Here is a 23,985-nt window from a genome sequence, read left to right on the forward strand (position 1 = left end):
GGGCTACCAGGGATGGAGATGCAGATGGGTTCTTTAACAACAAGCATTGTTTGGTGACTTCCCATGTTTGAGGAGGACAATGACTGTCACCTCATGCTACCTTTTTGGGGTCTTCCCTGTCAAATGTACAGTAGTGAATAGGTCTGCCAATCATGTTTGTCCTTTACCACCCATTGGCAACATGCTCCCTGACCTCAAGCTAATGGCAGAATATTTTCAATACTGGAAAGTACGTTCCAATGCCTCCAAAACTTTGCTAATAGCCTTTCACCTAAATCAACAAAACTGCCAAGTTATCACTTATTATCATATTTGGGTGGTGAATGGGTCCAAAATTATCCCTATCTGAAATACTTCGGTGTAACCTCAGATGGATGCCTGATGTTTGTAGCTCATCTGGAAGAGACATGTGAAAAGGCAAAATCACGGACTAACCTTGTCCAAATCCTCAGACACAATATGGGGTAGTGATGCACACACACTTCGAACAGTGACTCTAGCAATGTTGCACTCCACCACTGAATATTGCATATCAGTCTGGGCAGGCAGCTCCCATACCACATCTCTGAACATGCAGCTAAATGTTATGATGAGAATTATAACTGGAACATTGAAATCAACACCCCTCCACTGGTTGTCCACTTTTGCATGTATACTCACATTCAAAATACAGAGAGAGAGAGAGCTTGTGAGTACAATCAAACTATGGCCAACCTGAATTTACCAATTCATGAGGACCTCCAGAAGCTTCCAAAGTCATGTCTGAAATCCTGTAAGCCTTTTTGGGATCAGGCTAAAGCTCTTATTCAATCATGAAGCACACTAGAAAGAATTCTCGGATAATGCTAATATCCCAAACAAACGTTTGATTGCTGATGCCCCAAAATAACTTTTTAGGCTTCAACCTACCCTGGAAGCAATAGCTTGCATTGAACAGTTTCAGAACTTTACATGGCAGATGCTGTCATCTCTCATATCTCAGGAAGACGAGAGATAATGTAATGTTGGACATGAGTCGCAAACTATGGACCACATTGTAAATCAGTGGCATTTTAGATTTACACCAAGCCACTTCCAAAGCTATGCACTGGCTCACTTATCTGGACTTGGTTATTTGAACATTGCTAATCAGCTCCATTGCCATAAAAAAGTAGAAGACGGTAGAAATGTATATATGCATTCCCTAAGAAACACGACTCATGTCTCCTTTGAGAACATATCTGTCTAAAACTATAGAGCAATAATGCTGGTGTTGGTCATCTCTTTTAAAAGTAGAGCTGGGCCTAAAATGTATCACTAAATTCAGATTCCTCCTTACACTTTAGGAAAAGTCCAGATTCTTGACTCTGGTCCATATTTATAGAATGCATGATAACTATAATACTGAATGCAGAAATTTAAGGAAAGTTTGGATCCAACTCTGGACTGGAAATTTTCAGCTCAGTTCCATCTCTACTTAAAACTGAATCAACTTTTATCTGGAATGAAACATATAGAGTCCCTTGTCAGATGACTTGCCCCATATGCAGTAATTTCAGGGGATGCATTTAAAAAGTAGAAGGGTTTATGAAGGCTTATTAAGGACAATGAATAAGGGGTGTAACAGGAGAGTTGTCATGAGAAAATGTAGGCAGGTTCTGGGCATCGCCACTGCAGAGAAGAGGCTGAATTTTCAGGAAAAGTAGAATCTCACATCTGAAACTTGAGCATTTCAGTCACCAGCATGATGTGCAAGATGGCAGGTTTCCTCCAAAAAAGTGTTTATGGTTATTATTAGAATAAAAAGCTTAAGACTTTATTGTCTGCACGTTGAATATATTTATTATTAGTACTATGGTTCAGGATCAAGGCTCCCTTTTGCTAGATCCTGTACAAATAAGTAGTAATGTTTCCTGCCCCAGTGACCTTATAAACTAATTTGAGACAAGAAGCAAATAATGAGTGGGACAAGGCTAATGAAAATATTTTGTGCAAGTATGTAGGTAGCTGTAGTGGAGATTGAAAAGTCCTGGTGACCATGAGGGTTTGTTGCTGGGTTTGTTTAAATAAATAAAATCAACTATCTCTGACTGCATGAAGAAACCCTTTGTATAAGATTTGGTCAGTCCAGGGTAGATGAGTAATAAATCCTTGTGATAAAACTGATATCTCTCAAAATATAAGTGGTATGTAGTGTATGTGAGAGAGGTATATAATTTCTTTTTAGAGTGCAGGAAACAATTTGAAACATACTTGCTCCTTTTCCTACCTTAATAATGACAATGTTCTAAAAATAAACACACAGTACCTTTGTGGTTTGGATTCTCATTTCATTACTGATCTACATGATTCATGTGTACAACATAGGGGTTTCCCCCCAATAACAGGTATATCCCTGCTTGTGGTGACTCAGGGGAGGGGGAGGGTGGTTCCTTTCACATCTGCATGGTTCACCATTTGGTATGCAGTCTAACTCTTCACTCTGGCCTCTTTGAGAGCATATTGAAAGCTGTTCAATTATTTGTGTTTTTAATACTGGCTGGCTTCTGTGGGATTATCGGGGGAGGGGAGGAATAGGTGTGGCATCTGGCAGGGACAGGGGGAGGGATAGCTCAGTGATTTGAGCATTGGCCTGCTAAACCCAGGGTTGTGAGTTCAGTCCTTGAGGGGGCCATTTAGGGAACTGGGATAAAAATCTGTCTGGGGATTGGTCCTGCTTTGAGCAGGGTGTTGGACTAGATGACCTCCTGAGGTCCCTTCCAACCCTGATATTCTGCATTAGTTCCTGTTCTGGTTCTGATATTGACTCCCCTTGTTACCTTGGGCAAGTCACTGAATTTCTCTCCTTTAGCTTCCTCATAGGTACAGTGAGGATGAAAATAGTTCCTACTGTATTTCACAGGAATGTTGTATCTGATCCTAAATAAACTGGCCCAATCCTGATCCCATTGAAACAAATGGGAGCTTTGCATTGACTTCAAAGGGAGAAGGCTCATGTTTTGTAATACAGTTTTTGTGTGGTGGTTGTTGGGTTCCCTTCCTCAAAAAAAGTTCTCAACATTGGCCTAATTTTGTTCCTATTGAAGTCATTGCTCTTCTTCAAGGAGTGTCCCCTGTGGGTGCTCCACTTCAGGTGAAAATGCAACCCTTTGCCTTTGATTGAAGAATTTCAACAGCAGTGCTCATCTGGGTCACTCATGAGCTCTCCTCGTCTCATGCTGTTGTCAGCATCTGTCTTGTGTGCATGACCAGACACCACCCCCCGCAGTTCCTTCTCAACCATCCTCAGCCTGAGACAAAGTTCCCAGCAGTGTGAAAACAGATAGCTTTATTTAGTGTTTAGTATAGCTTTTTAGAGTAGTCTTAGTATAATAGTTACATTTACTTACCCTTTTTCTTTCCCTGTTTATTTTTTCATTTAGAAATTATTATACATATATTTTCTTACCCTCTAAAATAGTGGGCTGAACCACCATAGGTGGACCTATGGCCAGTTCACCAGGCTTGAGGTGCTGCCTTTCCTGCTGGGAGGCAATCCCAATATCGGATAGACACTCTCAATGTATGTGGTGCTTACGTGAGAGAGACATCCCACAAAGTGTTCTCACTGCAGCAACATAAAGGCTTGCACTAGGAAGAACAGAGACCTGCATCTCAAACTTACACTTACGGAGAAATCTCTGCGCCCAGCATTTGATCCCAGCCAGAAGACCCTCTCTGGACAAAGATCTCCAGAAACTTCACCCTCTTCGCAGAGGAAGGCTCACTCCTCCAGAAAGGTAGTGAGGAAAAGAGCCATTGAGAAAGAAATAGTCTCTGGCTCATTTTGTATCCTCGGTACCAACCACACGGTGGCTGAATACATACGAGGCACCTGGATCCTCCGGTTCATAGAAGATTAGGATTAGAAGAGACCTCAGGAGGTCATCTAGTCAACCCCCTGCTCAAAGCAGGACCAACCTCAACTAAATCATCCCAGCCAGGGCTTTTTGAAGCTGGGCCTTAAAAACCTCTAAAGATGGAGATTCCACCACCTCCCTAGGTAACCTATTACAGTGCTTCACCACCCTCCTAGTGAAATAATGTTTCCTAATATCCAACCTAGACCTCCAGCACAGCAACTTGAGACCATTGCTCCTTGTCTGTCATCTGCCACCACTGAGAACAGCTGAGCTCTATCCTCTTTGGAACCTCCCTTCAGGTAGTTGAAGACTGTTATCAAATCCCCCCCTCACTCTTCTCTTCTGCAGACTAAACAAGCCCAGTTCCCTCAGCCTCTCCTCATAAATCATGTGCCCCAGCCCCCTAATCATTTTTGTTGCCCTCCGCTGGACTCTCTCAAATTTGTCCACATCCTTTCTATAGTGGGGGGCCCAAAACTGGATGCAATACTCCAGATGTGGCCTCAAGAGTGCCGAATAGAGGGGAATAATCACTTCCCTCAATCTGCTGGCAATGCTCCTACTCATACAGCCCAATATGCTGTTAGCCTTCTGGCCACAAGGGCACACTGCTGACTCATATCTAGCTTCTCATCCACTGTAATCCCCAGGGCCTTTTCTGCAGAACTGCTGCTTAGCCAGTGGGTCCCAAGCCTGTAGCGGTGCATGGGATTCTTCTGTCCCAAGTGCAGGACGCTGCACTTGTCCTTGTTGAACCTCATCAGATTTCTTTTGGCCCAATCCTCCAATTTGCCTAAGTCACTCTGGACCCAATCCCTACCGTCCAGCTTATCTACCTCTCTGCCCATCTTAGTGTCATCTGCGAACTTGCTGAGGGTGCAATCCATCCCATCAATCCAGATCATTAACAAAGATGTTGAACAAAACTGGCCCCAGAGCCTACCCCTGAGGTACTCCGCTTGATACCGGCTGCCAACTAGACATCAAGCCGTTGATCGCTACCCATTGAGCCTGACAATCTAGCCAGCTTTCTATCCACTTTATAGTCCATTCATCCAATCCATGCTTTTTTAACTTGCTGGCAAAAATACTGTGGGAGACGGTATCAAAAGCTTTGCTAAAGTCCAGATATATCACATCCACTGCTTTCCCCATATCCACAGAGCCAGTTATCTCATCATAGAAGGCATTCAGGTTGGTCAGGCATGACTTGCCCTTGGTGAATCCATGTTGACTGTTCCTGATCACCTTCCTCTCCTCCAAGTGCTTCAAAATGGTTTCCTTGAGGACCTGCTCCATGATTTTTCCAGGGACTGAGGTGAGGCTGACTGGTCTTTTCTAAATAGTCCTCAACCTGTTCTTTCACCACTGAGGGCTGCTAACCTCCTCCCCATACTATGTTGTCCAGGACAGCAGTGTCAGAGCTGACCTTATCTGTGAAGACCGCAGCAAAAAAAGCATTGAATACTTTAGCTTTTTCCACATCATGTGTCACTAGGTTGCCTCCGCCATTCATTAAGGGTCCCACACTTTCCCTGATCTTTTTCTTGTTGCTAACATACCTGTAGAAACCCTTCTTGTTACCCTTCACGTCCCTTGCTAGCTGCAACTCCAGTTGTGTTTTGGCCTTCCTAATTACACCCCTGTATGCTCAAGCAATATTTTTATACTCCTCCCTAGTCACCTATCCAAGTTTCCACTTCTTGTAAGCTTCCTTTTTGTGTTTAAGCTCACTGAAGATTTCACTGTTAAGCCAAGCTGGTCGCCTGCCGTATTTGCTATTCTTTCTGCCCATTGAGATGGTTTGTTCCTGCGCCCTCAATAAGGCTTCTTTAATATACAGCCAGCTTTCCTGGACTGCTTTCCCCCTCATATTAGACTCCCAGGGGATCCTGCCCATCAGTTCCCTAAGGGAGTTGGTCTGCTTTTCTGAAGTCCAGGGTCCATATTTTGGTATCCTTTCTTTTGTGAGGATTCTGAACTCAACCAGCTCGTGATCACTGCTGCCCAGGTTGCCTCCCAATTCTACTTCACCTACCAATTCTTCCCTGTTTGTAAGTAGCAGGTCAAGAGGAGAATGGCCTCCGGTTTGTTCCACCAGTAGTTGCACCAGGAAGTTGTCCCCAACACTCTCCAAAAACTTCCTGGATTGTCTGTGCACTGTGGTATTGCTCTCCCAGCAGATGTCAGGTTCTGCGTGTACTGTGAAAGCCAGTGACCCCAAGTAGGCCGGCCTTGGGCAAACAGAAGCACACCTCCTCCACTACACTGCCGATGGAGCCGCCTAAGGTTGCGGCACCAAGGCACATCCCCCTCAGAAAATTCAACAAATTCGTAAAGACCCAGTGGTTCAGGTTGATCACATTAGCAATGATAATACCGGCAGTGGAACAGGAGGACTGACCCTCAGCCCTCAACATCCGATATCAAGCCGAGTACCTCAGGGGTCGGTTCTGGGGCCAGTTTTGTTCAACATCTTTGTTAATGATCTGGATTGATGGGATGGATTGCACCCTCAGCTGCTGCAGGGTGGAAGAGGAACCCCCCACCCAGTCACCATGGTGGCAGGGGAAACCGTGGAGCCACAGCAGCAAAAGTCACAGACAGGTCATGGCTTCTGTGAATATTTGTTTAAGTCCATGACATGTCCGTGACTTTTACGAAAAATAACCATGACAAAATCTTAGCCTTACTTATAATCAATCTGATCTCTTTAGTACTGTGATCTCCAAACACATTGGCATGGACCTGCTTCCACTTATTAGGCCATATGGCAGCAACCACATTCATAGTATGACACACACAACTTCACATGTGTTGCATTCAGGGCTGCCAAAGAACTATCTACATACCACACAAACACAGCCTGAACAAGTGCCTTACCATGCCGTTCAAAGTCAAAGACTCTGCACTGGTGGACACAACCCCCTAACGTGTGTGTGGGAGTCCCTTTCACACAGACTCCACCTTCAATATTTCTCACAACCGATGCCTCCTTGATAGGCTGAAGAGCACTACACAATTCAGGGCAGGTGGTCGCCCTCCGAGAATACTATTACACATAAATCTCATGGAGCTGTGCAGGGTTCACAATGCAAGCTTGTACTTCCTGATCCTGATCAGGAATGAGACTATAAGGGCAATGATGGATAACATTGCCGGTATGTTTTATATAAACCGACAGGGAAGGGCAAGATCACACTCCCTATGCATCAAAGCAGTGAAACTACGGAACTGGTGTGTACGGCACAATGTCAAAATATCAGCTTTGTACATCACAGGTTGTCAGAACACTACAGTGGATATGCTGAACAGAGAATTTTCTCAGGATCATGAATGGGAAGTAAACAATTTAGTTCTACAGAACATATTCAAACACTAGGGTCACCCATCCATCGACCTCTTTGTAACATCCTAAAATTGCAAATGCCTGAAATTCTGTTCAAGAGCAGACTTGGGGTTCCAATCCCTGGGAGATGCCTTCCTCCTCAAATGGGATACACCTCCGACATACACGTTTTCCCTGATCCTCCTGTTATTGAGGGTTATACACACAATACAAACAGACAGGGCCAAAGTCATTCTATTAGTCTCCACATGGATCAGACAAACATGGTATTTGTACCTGGTGTGGATAATGGTATGCACACCATGCACTCTTCCACTTCTGCCGAACCTTTCATCAGAGGATGCCGGACAGGTGTACCCCACAAACCTGGAGAGGTTTCACCTGAGAACATGGCTCCTATGTGGTTCCAACATAAAGAACTAACCTGCTCAGAACAGACGAAGGACATATTAAACAGCAGAAGAACAATCACACATACCTGCATAAAGGGAAGAGATTCAACATACGGTGTTAAAATAAACAAGTTAGGGCCATTTCTGCCCTCTTGCCCATGGTATTGGAATACATATTGGGCTAAAGACATCTGGACTATCCCTTAGCTCAGTCAGTGTACATCTCGTGGCTATTACTGCTTTCCACCACAAGGTGGAGGGCATATTAATATTTGCCCACCAAATGTTTCCTTATGGGTATTGGAAATGTCTACCCTGAAGTACATGTACCTACCCCACCTTGGGACTTGAACTTAGTAGTTCACTGAGTCACTAGGTCTCCATTTGAACCTTTAGCAACATGCTCTCTGACACATTGATGAAAGTGGCTCTCTGTTGCAATCACGTCAGTCTGCTGAGTGGGAGAGCTAGGGCCCTCATGGCACACCCACCTTACACCATCTCTTTCAAGGACAAGGTCATCCTAAGACCCCACCCAAAATTGTTCCCTAAAATACCTTCTACCTTTCACTTAAACCAACTAATCCATCTTCCCTCATTCTTCCTTAAACCTCATGGGAGTAAACAGGACTCAGTACTACATATGCTAGAGGGTCAGGTGTGCTTTAGCTTTCTATCTTGACAGAACTAAGCCATTCAGAAAATCACAGACACTTTTTATTTCCACTGAGGAATGATCTAAAGGTTCTGCTATTTCCAAACAGAAATAAATGGATTTCTGGTTGCATCCACCTCTGGTACCAACAGAAGGATATACAAACCCCAGTGGGGATCCGAACCCGCTCCACCAGATCCCTTTCAACTTCAGTAGCCTTCCTAAACAATGTTGCGATTGTGGACATATGTACAGCAGCCACCTGGGTGTCCACACTCATGTTAACAAAACATTGTGCAATCAACCAGCATTCAAAATTAGACACATTGTTAGGCCTTACTGTTTTATCACGTACTCATGCAACTCTGAAGCCCTTTCCATACAACAAGGTGCACTGCTCAATAGTCACCTGAAGTGGAGCACCCTCAGGGACACTCCTCGAAAAATAAGAGAAGGTTACTCACCCTGTGCAGTAACTGAGGTTCTTCGAGATGGGTGTCCCTGGAGAGTACTCCATTACCCACCCACCTCCCCTCTACTTCAGAGTTAAATTTCCAAACTCTACAGTACAGAAGGAACTGAGGAGGATCTGGTCACACGTGCTAGATAGGTGCTGACAATGGCATGAGACGGAGAGAGCACATGCATGACCCAGATGAGTATTGCTGCTGAAATTCTCCGATCAAAGGTACAGGGACACACGTTCACTTGGAGTAGAGTACCCATATTTATTAAATATTTGTGGATGTTTTTCTGTTTTTTCAAATATATTGATTTCTGTTACAACACTGAATACAAAGTGTACAGTGCTCACTTTATATTATTTTTATTACAAATATTTGCACTATAAAAATGATAAAAGAAATAGTATTTTTCAGTTCACCTCATACAAGTACTGTAGTACAATCTCTTTATCGCAAAAGTGTAACTTACAAAAGCAGATTTTTTTGTTACATAACTGCTCTCAAAAACAAAACAATATAAAATTTTAGAGCCTACAAGTGCACTCAGTCCAAATTCTTGTTCAGCCAATTGCTAAGACAAACAAGTTTGTTTTTCTTTGCAGGAGATGCTGCTGCCTGCTTCTTATTTACAATGTCATCTGAAAGCGAGAACAGACATTTGCATGGCACTTTTGTAGCTGGCTTTGCAAGGCATTTACATGCCAGATATGCTAAATATTCGTATGCCCCTTAATGCTTTGGCCACCATTCCGGAGGACATGCTTCCATGCTGATGATGCTCGTTAAAAAATAATGCATTAATTAAATTAGTGACTGAACTCCTTGGGGGAGAACTGTCTTAGGCTCTGTTTTACCTGCATTCTGCCATATATTTCATGTTATAGCAGTCTCAGATGATGACTCAGCACATGTTCGTTTGAAAAACACTTTCACAGCAGATTTGACAACGCAAAAGATATTAATGTGAGATTTCTAAAAATAGCTACAGCATTTGACCCAAGGTTTAAGAATCAGAAGTGCCTTCCAAAATCTGAGAGGGACGAGGTGTGGAGCATGCTCTCAGAAGTCTTAAAAAATCAACACTCAGATGCGGAAACTATAGCACTCGAACCACCAAAAAAGAAAATTAACCTTCTGTTGGTGGCACCTGACTCAGGTGATCAAAATGAACATGCATTAGTTCGCTATGCTTTGCATCATTATATAGCAGAACCCATCATCAACATGGATGCATGTTTTCTGGAATGGTGGTTGAAGATGAAGGGGCATATGAATCTTTAGCACATCTGGCACGTAAATATCTTACAATGCCGGCTGCAACAGTGCCATGCAAGCACCTGTTTTCACTTTCAGCGGGCAGCATTATCTCCTGTAAATTGTAACTAAATTTGGTTGTCTGAGCAATTGCTGAAGTAGGACTGAGGTGACTTGTAGGCTCTAAAGTTTTACATTGTTTTATTTTTCAATGAAGTTACTTTTTGCACATAATTCTATTTTTGTAAGTTCAACTTTCATAATGAAGAGATTGCACTACAATATTGTATTAGGTGAATTGAAAAATACTATTTCTTTTGTTTTTTACAGTGCAAATATTTGTAATAAAAAATAAATATAAAGTGAGCACTATACAATTTGTATTCCATGTTGTAATTGAAATCAATATATTTGAAAATGTAGAAAACATCCCATAATATTTAAATAAATGGTATTCCATTATTGTTAACAACGCGATTAATTGTGATTAATTTTTGTAATCAATTGACAGCCCTACTTTTTATCCATGTCATATCTTTGAGTGGTTACTCTGAACACATGCAGAGAGATAAGGTTAGTTTTGCTTGTACCTGTTAACCTTCTGATTCATTTTTGAATGTGTAATAATGTGGGAGTTCATAAAGAAGAGTCATGTTGTCATAGTAAAAAATAGTCAAATCGTAATCCTGGACTTGTGGCGGGTTTTTGATCAATCTTCAATGATTTTGAGTGCTTACTGCAAGGTACTGAGTATCCTCAAATCCCACTGGCTTCTGTGAGAATTGAGGGCATGCAACACTTTGCATGACTGAACCATTAATTGCATGTATCTGTGTTACTCATGTTGCTCATGGAAAGGAAGGGGGATTCCCTTTAAATGTCTATATCAGGCCTACTTTTCCAGGTACTGCCAGGAGCGGCCCTTAAATCTGAATAAATAATATTTAGACAGTGTTCAGAGAAACTTAGGACACTCTATTCTTTGATATTGTATGTTGTTTGTCTTGGCTATACATGGTTGAACAAAAATGTCAAAAGATTCCATTTTTAATGTCTAAGAAAGAGATCTAAGTGAAAGTGAGATCTGTGGGAGACAAATTTCCTATGTTAAAAGGAAGTGTCCCTGTTTAACATAAATGTTAGCAATAGTATCAACAATAACTTAATAAAACTATGTGTGTGAAACTTATTACCCAGTTTTTCACATGGGATTCTTTTTTCTTTCACGGGGAACTTTAGTGGAAAATAATATTACATAGTTGCAGTTGTTATCTTGAACCTAGGAAGGTGGAAAAATACAGCTTTTTGCTGTGTGCTTACCAGAACGGTTCAGAATCTTCTCCCTGTCCAGTGGTGTGAATTATACTACCAGAGCCAGGGAGGCCTACTGATTGTTGTCATAATTGAATATTATTTAGGCCTAGCTTTCACAATATGCAAGTTGAAGTTGGGGGCTTCCACTGCTTAATGTGGAATAATAATAATGATAATGCCTAGCTCTTAGATAGTATTTTTCATCAGTAGATCTCAAAGCACTTCACAAAGGAGGCAAGTATTATTATCCCCCTTTTACCAATGGGGAAACTAAGGCACAGATTAATGAAGTGACTTGCTCCAATGTTTTCCAGCAAGCTAGTGTCAGAACCAGGAATATAACCCAGGTTTCCTGAGGTCCAGAACAATACTCTATCCACTATGTGCCTATGTCTTAATTTCACTATCTGTAAAGTGAGGATAATAATTGCTTACATCACAGAGGTACTGTGACATAATTATAGGTGCAGGCAACATTATCTATAGACAGGGTTGCCTGACACTTCCATTATAAGACCCTATAACTTGGCCAAACAAACTGTCTGGATTGAAATTTTCCATGTTGGGTGTCTACCTCGAGCTGAATTGTTTTGGAAAGCGTAAGCAAAAATTGTTCAACTATTAGAACAAGATTGGGGGAAATGTATTGTTTTGCCCATGTTAACAAATTTGTTAAGTTATTTATTATGTATTTTGAGCATTTAGTGTGTTCATGCTTTGGAACAGGGACTTGAAGTTTGGGGTGCGGGTGGCTGTTGTGTCAGGGATATGCCTTTTGCTGTTCCTGTGAAAATTCAACCAAATTTGGTGAACCTTTGAAAAATCTCAGTTGAAATATGCTCAGATGTGTTAGTGGATAAATTCTTGTTTGGCAGCTGAATTCTCTGAAGATTCTGTCTACACTGACCATGTTCCCGTCCACAGCAGCAGGGGCTGAGCAGGACTTTTCCTTAATTTCTGTCCCTGGCTGCTGCAAGCCTAGATGGGGGCTTGGTATAGGAACTAAGAGCTGGAAGACTGTCTCTCCTGTGCTCTCAAGGCTCCCCCTTCTGGGGAGGAGGAAGCTACCTGACTCAAATGCAGAGGAGAAAAGAGCTGGGCTTGTGGGGTCATGGGAGTACATTGGGACAAAAAGCCTGGGACTGGGAACTGGTACAGGGGAGAGGGAGAAAACTGGGACTGGCTGGGCAAGGAGACCCTGACTGGGAGCCATTGAGGGAATATGGGGGTGACCAGGAGCCAGTGGTGGAGGAAAGGGATCAGTTGAGGAGCCAGTAGTGGGGAAACTGGGACCAGCTGGAAATGGAGGGAGGCTCTGAGAGGAAGCAGGGATTCTGGGATGAGGAGGCAAAGTGCGGTGGGTGGGATGAGAGTCTGGGTCTTGGAGCCATTTAGGGAAGAGAAAGGGAGGGAGAACTGGGATTGGCTGGACAAGGAGCCCAGAGCATATACTGGCATGAGGAGCCTAGGCAGGGAGACTCGGACTGATAGTAGGGGAGGTGACAATGACGAAAACAGTGGTGTGGGTTTAGAGAAGATGGCATTATCAGTCTTGGGTACAGATAGGTACTATTTTTTCTACAGGACCCTTGGTTCATTCAGTGCACAGGATGGACCTACTCAGGAGACAAGTCAAGGTTGTGTAGTGAAAGAGGCTTTTTGTAGGATCTGTGCCTCACTTTTGCAGAAGTTGGAAGGGGAGGGGACAGTTGGAAGCAAAAAGATGGTCTTGTGGTTAAGGTAACTGAGTGCTGCTCTGGAGACCTGGATTCTATCCCTGCCTCTGCCACCAAGTTCCTCTGTGATGCTAAACAAGACAATTAAAACAAATTTTTCACAGGCGGTCACTAATTATGTGCTGCTCATTTTCTGGGTGCCTGACTTGAGACCGTGGAGTTTCATTTACAGAAGTGCTGAGTGGGAGCTATACTTTGACCATCTAAAGTTCTATATAATGCTAAGTACTGTGAAAAATCAGTCATTAGATGTTCCAAATTGAGCACCCAAAATTAGTGAATACTTTCTGACCTTAATCTCTCTGTTCACCATCTTTAAAATGAGGATAATGCCCCCTGATCTCACAGGGGTGTTGTGAAAATAAAATAATTGATGTTTGTGAAACACTTACCTACTACTGTGGTGAGCACAATAGAAAAGCTCATGAGGAAATTAATTATTCTGCACTGAGAGCAGGGTTTGAATATTGTGTAGTAAATAAGGCATGGGGCCACATATTGAACAATGAAGAGAAAATAAAATAATGAATAGCTGCTCGTTCAGTGAGTATTGTCCATCCTGTACACTGAATGAGGCAGGGATCTTGGGGGAAAAATACATGATTACATAATTAAAGAATGTACCTAATTCATACACACAAGCATACGCGCCAACTCCGTGGGTGCTCCGGGCTGGAGCACCCAGCAGGAAAAATTGGTGGGTGCTCTGCACGCACTGGCAGCCAAGCTCCCCATCCTGCCCCAGCTCACCTCCACCTCCTCCTCTGAGTATGCTGCGTCCCCACTTCTACTCCCAGCACTTGCTGCCGCGAAACAGGGAGGGGGGAGGAGCGGGAATGTGGCGTGCTCAGGCAGAGGTGGGGAAGAGGCAGGACCGGGGTGGGGATTTGGGGACGGAGTCCAATAGGGTCAGGGAGGGGGCGGAGTTGGGGCGGGGACTTTGGGGAAGGGGTAATGGGGCAGGGCAGGGGTGGAGTCGGAGGGGGGGGTTGAGCACCCACCGGTGCCAGGAGAAGTTGGCACATATGCACACAAGGGGGCTGAATTATGGTTGCACAAGTAACATTAATTTTGGCATTTCTTAGCTTTTGAGTTCCTGTCTTTGCAACTTTAATGTTTTAACATAGTTTTTTTAATGTATAATTTGTAAAGTCCTACCAAATTCACGGTCTATTTTGGACAATTTCATGGTCACAGGATTTTAAAAATTGTAAATTTCATGATTTCAGCTATTTAAATTTAAATTTCACGGTGTTGTAATTATAGGGGTCCTGACCGAAAAATAAGTTGTGGGGGGTAGCAAGGTTATTGTAGGGGGAATGTGATACTGTTACCCTTAATCCTGCTCTGCTGCTGGCGGCAGCACTGCCTTTAGAGACGGGCAGCTGGAGAGTGGCTGCTGCTTGCTGGGAGCCCAAATCTGAAGGCAGAGCTGCTGACAGCAGCAGCGCAGAAGTAAGGTGGGTAACTGGGTATGGTATGGTATTGCCACCTTTACGTCTGCACTGCTGCCTGCAGAGCTGGGCCCTCAGTCATCAGGCACCACTCTTCAGCTGCCCAGCTTTGAAGGCAGCAGCGCAGAAGTAATGGTGGCATGGTATGGTGAGCCAAATTCTGAGTGCTGGTGGGGCACTGCCTTCAGAACTGGGCACCTGGCCAACAGCTGCCGCTCTCCGGCTACCCAGCTCTGACGGCAGCGCAGAAGTAAGGGTGGAAATACCACAACCCCCTAAAATAACCTTGTGACCCTCCTGCAACTCCCTTTTGGGTTAGGACTCCCAATTTGAGAAATGCTGGTCTCCACCAGGAAATCTTTATCGTATAGGGTGAAAACACACAGAAGACCAGATTTCACAGTCTGTGATGCATTTTTCATGGCCACAAATTTGGTAGAGCCCTAGTAATTCATGATTATTTGTAAAATGCTTTTTTAGCCCAAAAGAAGGTTCTGTAGAAGTGTGAAGTATTACTAGTATTTAAAATGTATATTAAAATATAGTTTCATATAATCTACATTATTGTAGCAAATTAATGATGCAATTAAACACTTATGCACTGTATGTACAACCTGCTTGTAATTCATAGAACTTTACCTTGTACATTCAAGAATAGCAATTGACATCTGAAATATTGCTCACTGCTTCCTTGCTCATGAATACAAATTGAAAACCAAATTTGGCTGTTACCAATGTAAATCTTGTGCAGAAGGAAAGGCAAATCAAGCCCATTGGCTTCAGTGGATTATCCAGATTCCCATGGGTGTAGACTGAGAGTAGAATTTGGCTCACCATTTGCAGAGGGAGGGATGTGAGCCCTGCAGATGATGCTTGGGGTTCATTAAACTGAAATGATTATGAGACTCATGAATTCTGAACTGAAATTGTAGGCTTTGCTTTTACTTGTATTCAAATATTTATCTGGTGTTTTTCCATCCAGGAGATGAATGAAAGTTTTTAAAGAGAAAAAAATCAAAATGTAAGAAAATGATTTGACTCAACATTTTGCAATAATAATAATTAAAAAAAAGTACAGGTTTATTAGTCATATCCTCTAAAGGATTTCTTGTAAAGCAACTTCACCTTTTGTAAATACTCCCATGTGATTCGTTTAATAAGGAATCTCTCCTTTTAAAAATGAATATTTTTTAAGAAAGTGAATTTTTAGTATCCAGTAAAGTTGCTGAATTGATAGCCCCAAAAACTGAAGTCAGTCCTCTGTGCCTGATCTTCAGAGATGCTGAGTATTAAGAGATCCATGTAAAGAGCTTCACAGAGGAAGCTATTTCCAGAATACAACAGCAAGTTTGGTGGTCTTACAATACCCAGAAACTTTGGTACATATTGAGAATCATTTATTGGCACTTTATATATTGATTAATAATATGCAAACAATATATACAAACATAGAGCATTCCTGTAACAATGAGCACCTACATCTCCTATTGATTTAAATTGAAGCTCTGAGTGCTAAGCATTTCTGAAAATGAAGCCACCTCTATTTTTATCTATTCAATAGATACAGCATGAAGAGTATAAAAGTGGCCAATGAAGTAAGAGGTGCTGCCCCTTGTCATGTTTCCATTTGTAATGCTGATCCAAGCCAGATGATGGGATAAGAGATAAAGACCAACAGTTCTGTAATTCACTCCTTTATTACATTAGGCAATAGTAAATTAAATCTCTGGCAAAAACTGCAGAAATGAATGCACTGAGTCCCCTGGTCTGGAAGAGAACCAGTTGGAGAACTAGAGGAGGTGATTGCAATGCTTCCAGATTGTCCTGGGGAAAAGTAATATTAAAGAGAAATCTGAGTGTGTGAACTCTTCCGCAGCGCTAAAGTGACAGGCCCAGAAGTATTGGAAATTTCCACTACGTTACAGGGGGAACATGTAGAGCACTACAAACTGCTAGACAAAGACATTCAATAATTTCAAGTGTACTGTGATGAATCTGTGAAGTGGTAAATCTGTTGCTCTTCACTCTTTAGTACTAGAAATAGGCAGAGAAGGTTGAGGTTCCAGGCAGTTGGGACACCAGAGGCAGCAGCATGGGAAGAGGCTGTGGAGAGAAGACCAGGCAGTCCGAGAACTGGGACTGAACTCTGAGCTAGTCAGAGAGTAACCTGTTGCTGTCTGAAAGTTAGGAGTAAAGCGACAGCAAATGGACACAGGACCGCGTCCTGCAAGAGGGATGCACGGGACATCTTTATGTGAGAGCAGCAGGAAAACAGCTTAAGGAGTCCCAAAGGATGTTACTTTTATATCCCTGCATAGGACTACGTGAGGTGAGCTAGAAAATGAGCACCCACCAAGAAGCTAGTGTCTGTGGAGTTTGGTGCATGGAGTAGTTGTGATAATTTTGTCTGTGCTTTTAATACATGGAACGTGCTACCGGACATCTAGATGGAACTGGTGTACAGTAGCACCCTTAGTGAACACCTGCAGAGAGGTCAGTTACAATACTTTAATCCACAAAGGTGCACTACATTACAAGCAAATAGCTGTCAGTTGAGCCCATTGACCATATTATTACAGATCTACACAATAAGCTGCATCACAAGAATGATGAGATACTTTGAGAGAGAATTATTTATGGTATAACTGATGGATCAAATCAAGGTTACTGTGAAAAATGGACTTGACTCTGCAAAGAACATTATTACAGGACCAGTAAAAACAGCTCCAAAATGAGTATTAAAGAGAGAACAGCAGTAAATCTGATTTAAAAATTCATTCTAAAGCATAAAAGCAGAATACAAGAGTATTAAACAAGTCCGAGAGACCAGATTTGTTTGCAGTGACTGTTGAGGCAATCATAACATGCTGCAAAGAAGACCAGCACAAGGGTGTAACGTCATGCATTCAGTAAAAACATTTTGCAAAAGTATATAATTTATCACAAATTCCAAAAGAGTATAAAAGCAAAACACATGCATGAAAATGCAGCTTGTAGGCAAAACTCAGATGACAATCCAGAAACAGGATTTCTTAATACATTTACCAAGCAAGATTCTGCAACAGATTGGGTTTGACACTAGAAATAAGTGAGCAAAAGTGAATTTCAAAACAAATACTGGAGCCAAGTGCAACATAATCATAGTAAACATAAGCAAAATGCTTAATGACTACATAATGATAAAGTGAAAATATTAGCTCATTTCACATAACTTCTAATGAGCCCACAATACCATGATGTCGAGTTTGAAATATTGGTGCATGAAGTCCCTCCCACACATTACCTTTTTATAACCTTTACACTTATCAGCTTACTGGGGTCAGGAAATGTGAACCACTCTTTCCAGTTTTCCAGTGTCACACATTTATTAAAAGCATCAGCAGTGTGAGCTTCCCCACAATGCCTTGCTAGTATACTTTGTTAACCCATATGAATTCCTTAAGCTATAAGAGGGCAGTTCACTCCCAATGCCCAGTCAGCTCAGATGTCTTTGAGCCTGCTAGCTATGGTAATTGTTGTGGATTCATCTGATTGCTTTACTTTTATCGCTGGAAACATTCTGAAGAGATGGGTAGATGACCGGCATCAGAATTTGCTGTGTGCTTTACTATGGGTGAGACTAGATAATGCAAACAAGATAGTCACCTATCAAAACTTGCTACCTCACTTAACAATGGAGAAAATTCTGACAATGTAGCACTAGTTAGAATCTGCAGCCCGTTGTTACAGGAGATATAGCAAAAAAAAAAAAAAGTAATAAGCACATTGGATCTGAACATCAAAGACATTGATAGAATGGCAACATGGCACCTATTAAAATTTGGGAGATTTCTATCATTACTGTGCACTGTAACATTTTTCATTTTTGCAGGGAGGGAGTGGCTCTGAGTGGTGGCATTCTAATTTTAATGTAGAAGTGAAACTGGACAACGCCACAGAAGAGGAAGAGAGAACGAAACAAATGAGTGACAGAGGACTGTGTATCAATGGGAATTTTGGTCCCAGTTGGAATCTCCCATTTCTTGTGTGGTCTGTTTTGCTCATGTTGCATATTCTTTCACTCTTTTGTAGTCATATATGCCTCTCTCTCCCCTCCTCTTCCTTCCATTGTTTTCTCTTATCTCCATCTTTTCCATTCTCCTCTTCGCTACAAGTTTTGTATGTTTCATTTAACATTGTTGATGCACATAAGCTATCAGGTAGGAAACTCTGATAGGTAGAACGGCCTGAGAGCGGGGTGGCTCCATTTTTGAATGAGCACCAGAAAAAAGAAACAGTGCCACGTAGTGATGGAAATACAGTACTACAGTTACTATTAAAATGAATGGGGAACCCTTAGTAGAAGTATTGTCCTTTATTCTATACTCCATTTTTTAATTTCCTTTTTGATTTTATTCTTCATTGTTTTGTGTTTCCAGAATTTATGGCTTCCCTCCTACCAGATTGAGTTGGAATATATTGACTTTAATGGTGTGTTTGTTTATTTACTAAAGAAGAGGAAACATTAGAAAGGTGGAGTGGGCAGATTGTCTAATGTGAAGTGGAGGGGGCACAATAATGGTCCTGAATTCCTTGATAGGACAGTTCAGGCTAGGACTATAAGGATAACGGATGAGGAAATGTTGGGGAACATGCAGGTCAGAGGTAGTGAGTATCGGGACTTGTGTTTTATGATCCAAATCACCTTGTAGATAGCATTGGAAATAGAGAACTATTTGATTTGAATGATATAGGAAATGCATGACCAGCAGCTGTTACTAGGCTGCACACTACCTCATATGGCCCTTTGGCAGCAGTATCCGGAATAGAACTCAGAGCCTCCTCCAGAAACAATGGTGCCAATCATTTGAGCTAAAGGAGAATTTCAATTTGCTATTAATAGTATGGGGCCCATGACACCCAGCTGCTCAACTCTGATTCCATCGTATAATCAAGACAAGATAATCATACTGGTCTCTGCCTTGTCTCCTTACAATGAAGCAGCATGAGTTTACAATTCGTGGCCTCTGTGTGTGTTATAACCCACAATACTCATGCAGCTGTAGGCATTCCAAACTACACCAACTACCCCATCCACCTTTTACAGAAGAACTTGGAAGAAGCTCTGCAATAGGAATGTTACATACTTTCCCTTCACCTAGGTCCTCCTACCACAGATATTTCCACAGAGAGTAGGCCATCAGATCAAATGTCAGCAAGGGTACTGCCCTGATATTGATCATATCTGCTAACAGTTATTAATTAGTGCTGGATTGCTGCCTGTGCAACCATAGAAAGTGTTGTGATATGCTGTACATTAATGGTGGGGCTGAGGATAGGTCAACACTGAGCAATTTTGAAAACCACCTTACTCTCTGGCAATTTGGTTTTTATTTGTATTTTAATTTTGAAAATATGCAAAGATTCCAAAAGAGGGGCAAATTTAGATATGGGCCTTCTCCAGCCAGATACAATCATTAAATTGTGAACTTTTACAGTAAATGTTAAACTAAAAAAGCTGTTTGAAATCCCAGACCATTTTTACAATACATGTGTGGCCTTAAAGTGTCTAGAAGAGGATCATATTTTTGAAATGAGCTTATCTATGTGACCAATAACACTAGATTATTAAAAATCTAATATATTTTTTCACCATTTAATGCTGGCTGTTTATTATTTTACACTTTATTTAGCTTGAGCATTGAAACTAGACTGGTCTTTTTTACTTTTTGGTTCTTTTACAACATTGGGGTTCTGGCATGGTAAACAAATACGGGGAAAAAATGTTTGTTAAAGTATCATTCTTTGGTTCTGTTAGTTTGAAAATCAGTTGAGCTTCAGTTTTCCAAAGAGATGTGACTGCTGATATCTGGCAGTTGGTGCAGATTAATTTTCAGTGAATTGTGGTGGTACTTCACCTGGGTGGAAAGGAGGGAGTTATGTGGGGAGGGGAAAACACCTTGAGGACTTTTTCCCCCCCCCCTCTGAGATGAGGGTAGATGGATCAATACTCATTTGGAAACTTGTGTAAAGAGAGAACTTTTTAATAAGATGATTATCCATCTCTGTTGTACCATTGACTTTAGAACCACTGTGCCATAAAGAGATTTACTGGTTGCAATATGGCTCTGCTGATCTATCTCTCTATCTTGCATTCACCACTGTGCCTCCCACTGGCTTCTTTGCTAAAGGGCACTTAACACATACATTATACTGTGGAATTTTCCAACAGGTCTCAGACACAGTGGCATAAAAATTCTGAAGTTGATGGCCTATGCTACATCTTAAAGTTTGTAACAAAACAATTTCTAGTCTTATTAGTACTATTCAGCACATTCAAACTTTGGGGCAAGTGTTGGCTAATTAATCATCTTTTTTTCTCTTGATTGCACTAATTATGATGACATCATGTTTTGTTAATGCCACAAAAACCCGATAGTTTAGTAATTTAGGGACATTGCTTGTTGACATCTACAGCAGAATTAAGCATACTTCCAACTCCAACATGGAATCAGTTCTTAGCAGGTTATAGCGTTATTGCAGGGATCATCAGATGGCACAATTACACACTTTTGTAAGTTCTTTTTCTTAGTGCATGAGGCAGATTTTAGTCTTGGAACAAATACTGTGGTGATGTTTTGCTGAGGCAGTTTCTTAGGGGGACATGGGGCAAGCAGCAAGAGATTTTGCTGTCTGCTTTATCTCTCTAACTAGATTCTAATCTTGGGGCAGAATTGCTCCCTGGGAAAACAGGCATTGACCTCTGAAATATGGGATTGCCTGCATGCTGTATGTGACCACTTCTGTTCCAGGACTGATTATATATAGTAAATAAACAAGTTGCACTAAGAACGTTCCTGAACTTCATGTTACTGATTTCTTCTCTGAAAAGCTCATCTGCAAGGCTAAGACTTCTGCTATTGCTTGGCAGATGTGTGTAGAGGTGGAAATGGGGAAAGGGGACAAGAACAATAAATGTAAGTACATAATACTGTTCCTTACTGTGGCACCATCTGTGTGAGGATTGCCATTTGACCATGGTAAAGAAAGTCACACTCCTCCACAACTGATCAAGAATGTTTATTGGAATAAGGAAAACAGTGTTAAGCCTAAAGCAATGTTGTTCACTGTAGAGCTTCTGCCAAGATTCTTTCACCATCCCCTCTTGTCTGGTTTCCTGCAGTTTTAAAGAAGCATTCCACATCTTTTCACAAGGATCTGAATGCTGTTATAATTAAGCCTAAAAACACCCCTATGAAGTAGGTGATTGAAAAACTATAGAGGAATTACTGCAACTGCCACTGGAGTGGAATATACAGCTACTTAACAGCACACAGCAAGACTATACAACAAGGTAGGAAGTGGATAAAAATGCTGTATCCATGTGATGTGCAAGAGCATAAGGGATAGGCCAGTAATTATCTGTGTTGCGGTTTGGCCAGGGGCAATGTGTTAATTTTCCAGAAGCTTACCGAATGCATTAGGATCAAGATCTCAGCTTACATTCCATCCGAACAATTGGACGTGCAGCCGCAGACTGCTTTTTGTCACTGCACTGAAGACTTGGTTTAGCTCTGACTCAGGGGAAAGAGTGTCATCTACTGAACAACTAACACCACTTCCTGCAGCACCTGGTGTACGGTAGATGCTCTTCCATCCATGTACTAACTTTAGGCCTACCCTGTGTAACTTGCAAAAAAAATAGACTATGTTCAGTCAGGGCTTTAAACTACTAGTTGCTATTAGAGGGAAAGCAAGAGCCTGAAAAGTCCATCTTATGAAATTTCAAAGTTGTTGTATTGGAATTTCTATTATCTTCATGCTTGCTTTAAAGTAATATTGCTCCTAATCCCTATAAAAGAACTTCATATGCTATTGACATTTCTAACTACCATCAGTAGTTTCCAATGGACAAATAGCTTTTTGCCTATACACCATTTATATGACCAGTTCAGTTATTATGACAGTGATAATACTCAGTGTGTCTAGCTTTCCACTATCCTGAGGCAAGCGATTTTATGTCTGGTAATTTGCAATTTCCATCTCTTGTAACTGCAGACTAGGGTGGTGGCTATAGAAATGAGATGATTTTAGTGCTCTTTGACTGCTCTGAAATAGTATTTCAAACTGTAAGACATGTGGACACCCCTAGTGTCCAAAGCAAGACTAGATTTTTCCAGTGCTTTGTCCAATCCAATTTTAGTGTTGTTGTAAAGACTTGTGCATAAAAATCTATCTTCTTATAATTCATTCTTTTTGAATGAGACAGGGAGGGATGATTGGTGGAAAAAAATTCCTATTGGTGGGAGGTGAAAAATGGAATAGAGAAGGAAGGAAGTACCAAAGATGTGGTAGTGGTGGAACAGGGTGAGGAAACAATTTTTTCCAAAGGGGGCAAGGGACAGGGAGATGGAGGGTAGAAATTTCCAGGGGACAGGGAGGGGAAGGAAAATTCTCAAAATAGGTGAGAAGAGGTCAAGAGGGGAAATGCACAAAGTGTTGGGGAAAGAGGGGAAATGGCAAAAGGGAGGCAGGGCAAGGATGGGGGAAGAAAGGGAACATTCATAAAATGAGGGGAGATGGGGGACAGAACCTGGTCATATAGGAAAAAATGCATAGAAGTGTCAGTTAATTGACATAGATTGCATTTACTTTAAAAATAATGTTTATACATGCCTTTAACTTTGCACAATTTGTCTCTTGCCAGTTAGCCCTTTCCCAGCCCAGAAACTCTTAACTGAACGGATAATTTGGATAGCTTTTTTTTGTTTTTTTTTTTGTTTTTTTAATCCATATAACATTTTGATTCTCTGTGAAATATTCCAGTTTTCCTCTCCAGGCCAGGCTCCCTGGATGGGCTACAATCTCCCATGATGCATTATGATCACCTCTTTTGGGGTGGGGAGCAGAACATCATGGGAAATGCAGTGTGACCAGAGAGCTTGACTTAAATGGCAACCTGACCCATTGATAAGATTGGGAACATGAGGCAACAGAGAAACGGCAACATTTCCAAATAAACAATTTTCTGTTGAGGCAACATTTTTCATAAAAAGTCTCTGCCTTCTGCAGAAAAGTTTTTGTTTTGTCAAAAACAAGTGCCCTAAAATCAAGATATTTCAGTTTTTAGTGGAAATATTTTGGGGTTTGGATTTTTGGAAAATAAATATTTTCCACAACAAGCAGACCCTTTTTATGAAAAATTTCGCTTCGACAACATTTTTGACCAGCTTGCTAATGTTGCACGCCTGTATAAGAGAGATGTATTGAATCATGACTGGGGTTTTTGGGCTCCTGTTCCTTTCCAACAAAAACCAGTCCCATTTGTCATCCCCTTCCCACTTTTAAAAACCAGCAGCGATGCCATCTGTTTCTTATATATATGTTTCTGATATAAAAGATAGTATACACTACACTTCTGAAACAGGCTTCGTCAAGGGAAATAACTACAGAGACAGGGATGGGAGTAAGAGTATGTAGGGACTTCTAGTAGACTTCATTGCAGAT

General features: G+C 41.6%; 1 protein-coding gene across 1 annotated transcript in view; it reads left to right on the forward strand.

Annotated features, from left to right (window-relative positions):
- The window catches only part of ADAD1 (adenosine deaminase domain containing 1), a 95,649-nt gene extending 78,820 nt beyond the window's left edge, over positions 1-16,829 (forward strand). Inside the window, exon 16 of the mRNA XM_039541875.1 lies at positions 16,061-16,829. The gene's annotated coding sequence lies outside the window, so the exon portion shown is untranslated. The remainder of the gene's footprint in view (positions 1-16,060) is intronic.
- The last annotated feature ends 7,156 nt before the right edge of the window (positions 16,830-23,985 follow it).

Source organism: Mauremys reevesii, linkage group 5 (genome assembly GCF_016161935.1).
Source record: "Mauremys reevesii isolate NIE-2019 linkage group 5, ASM1616193v1, whole genome shotgun sequence".
NCBI classification, from domain to species: domain Eukaryota; kingdom Metazoa; phylum Chordata; order Testudines; family Geoemydidae; genus Mauremys; species Mauremys reevesii.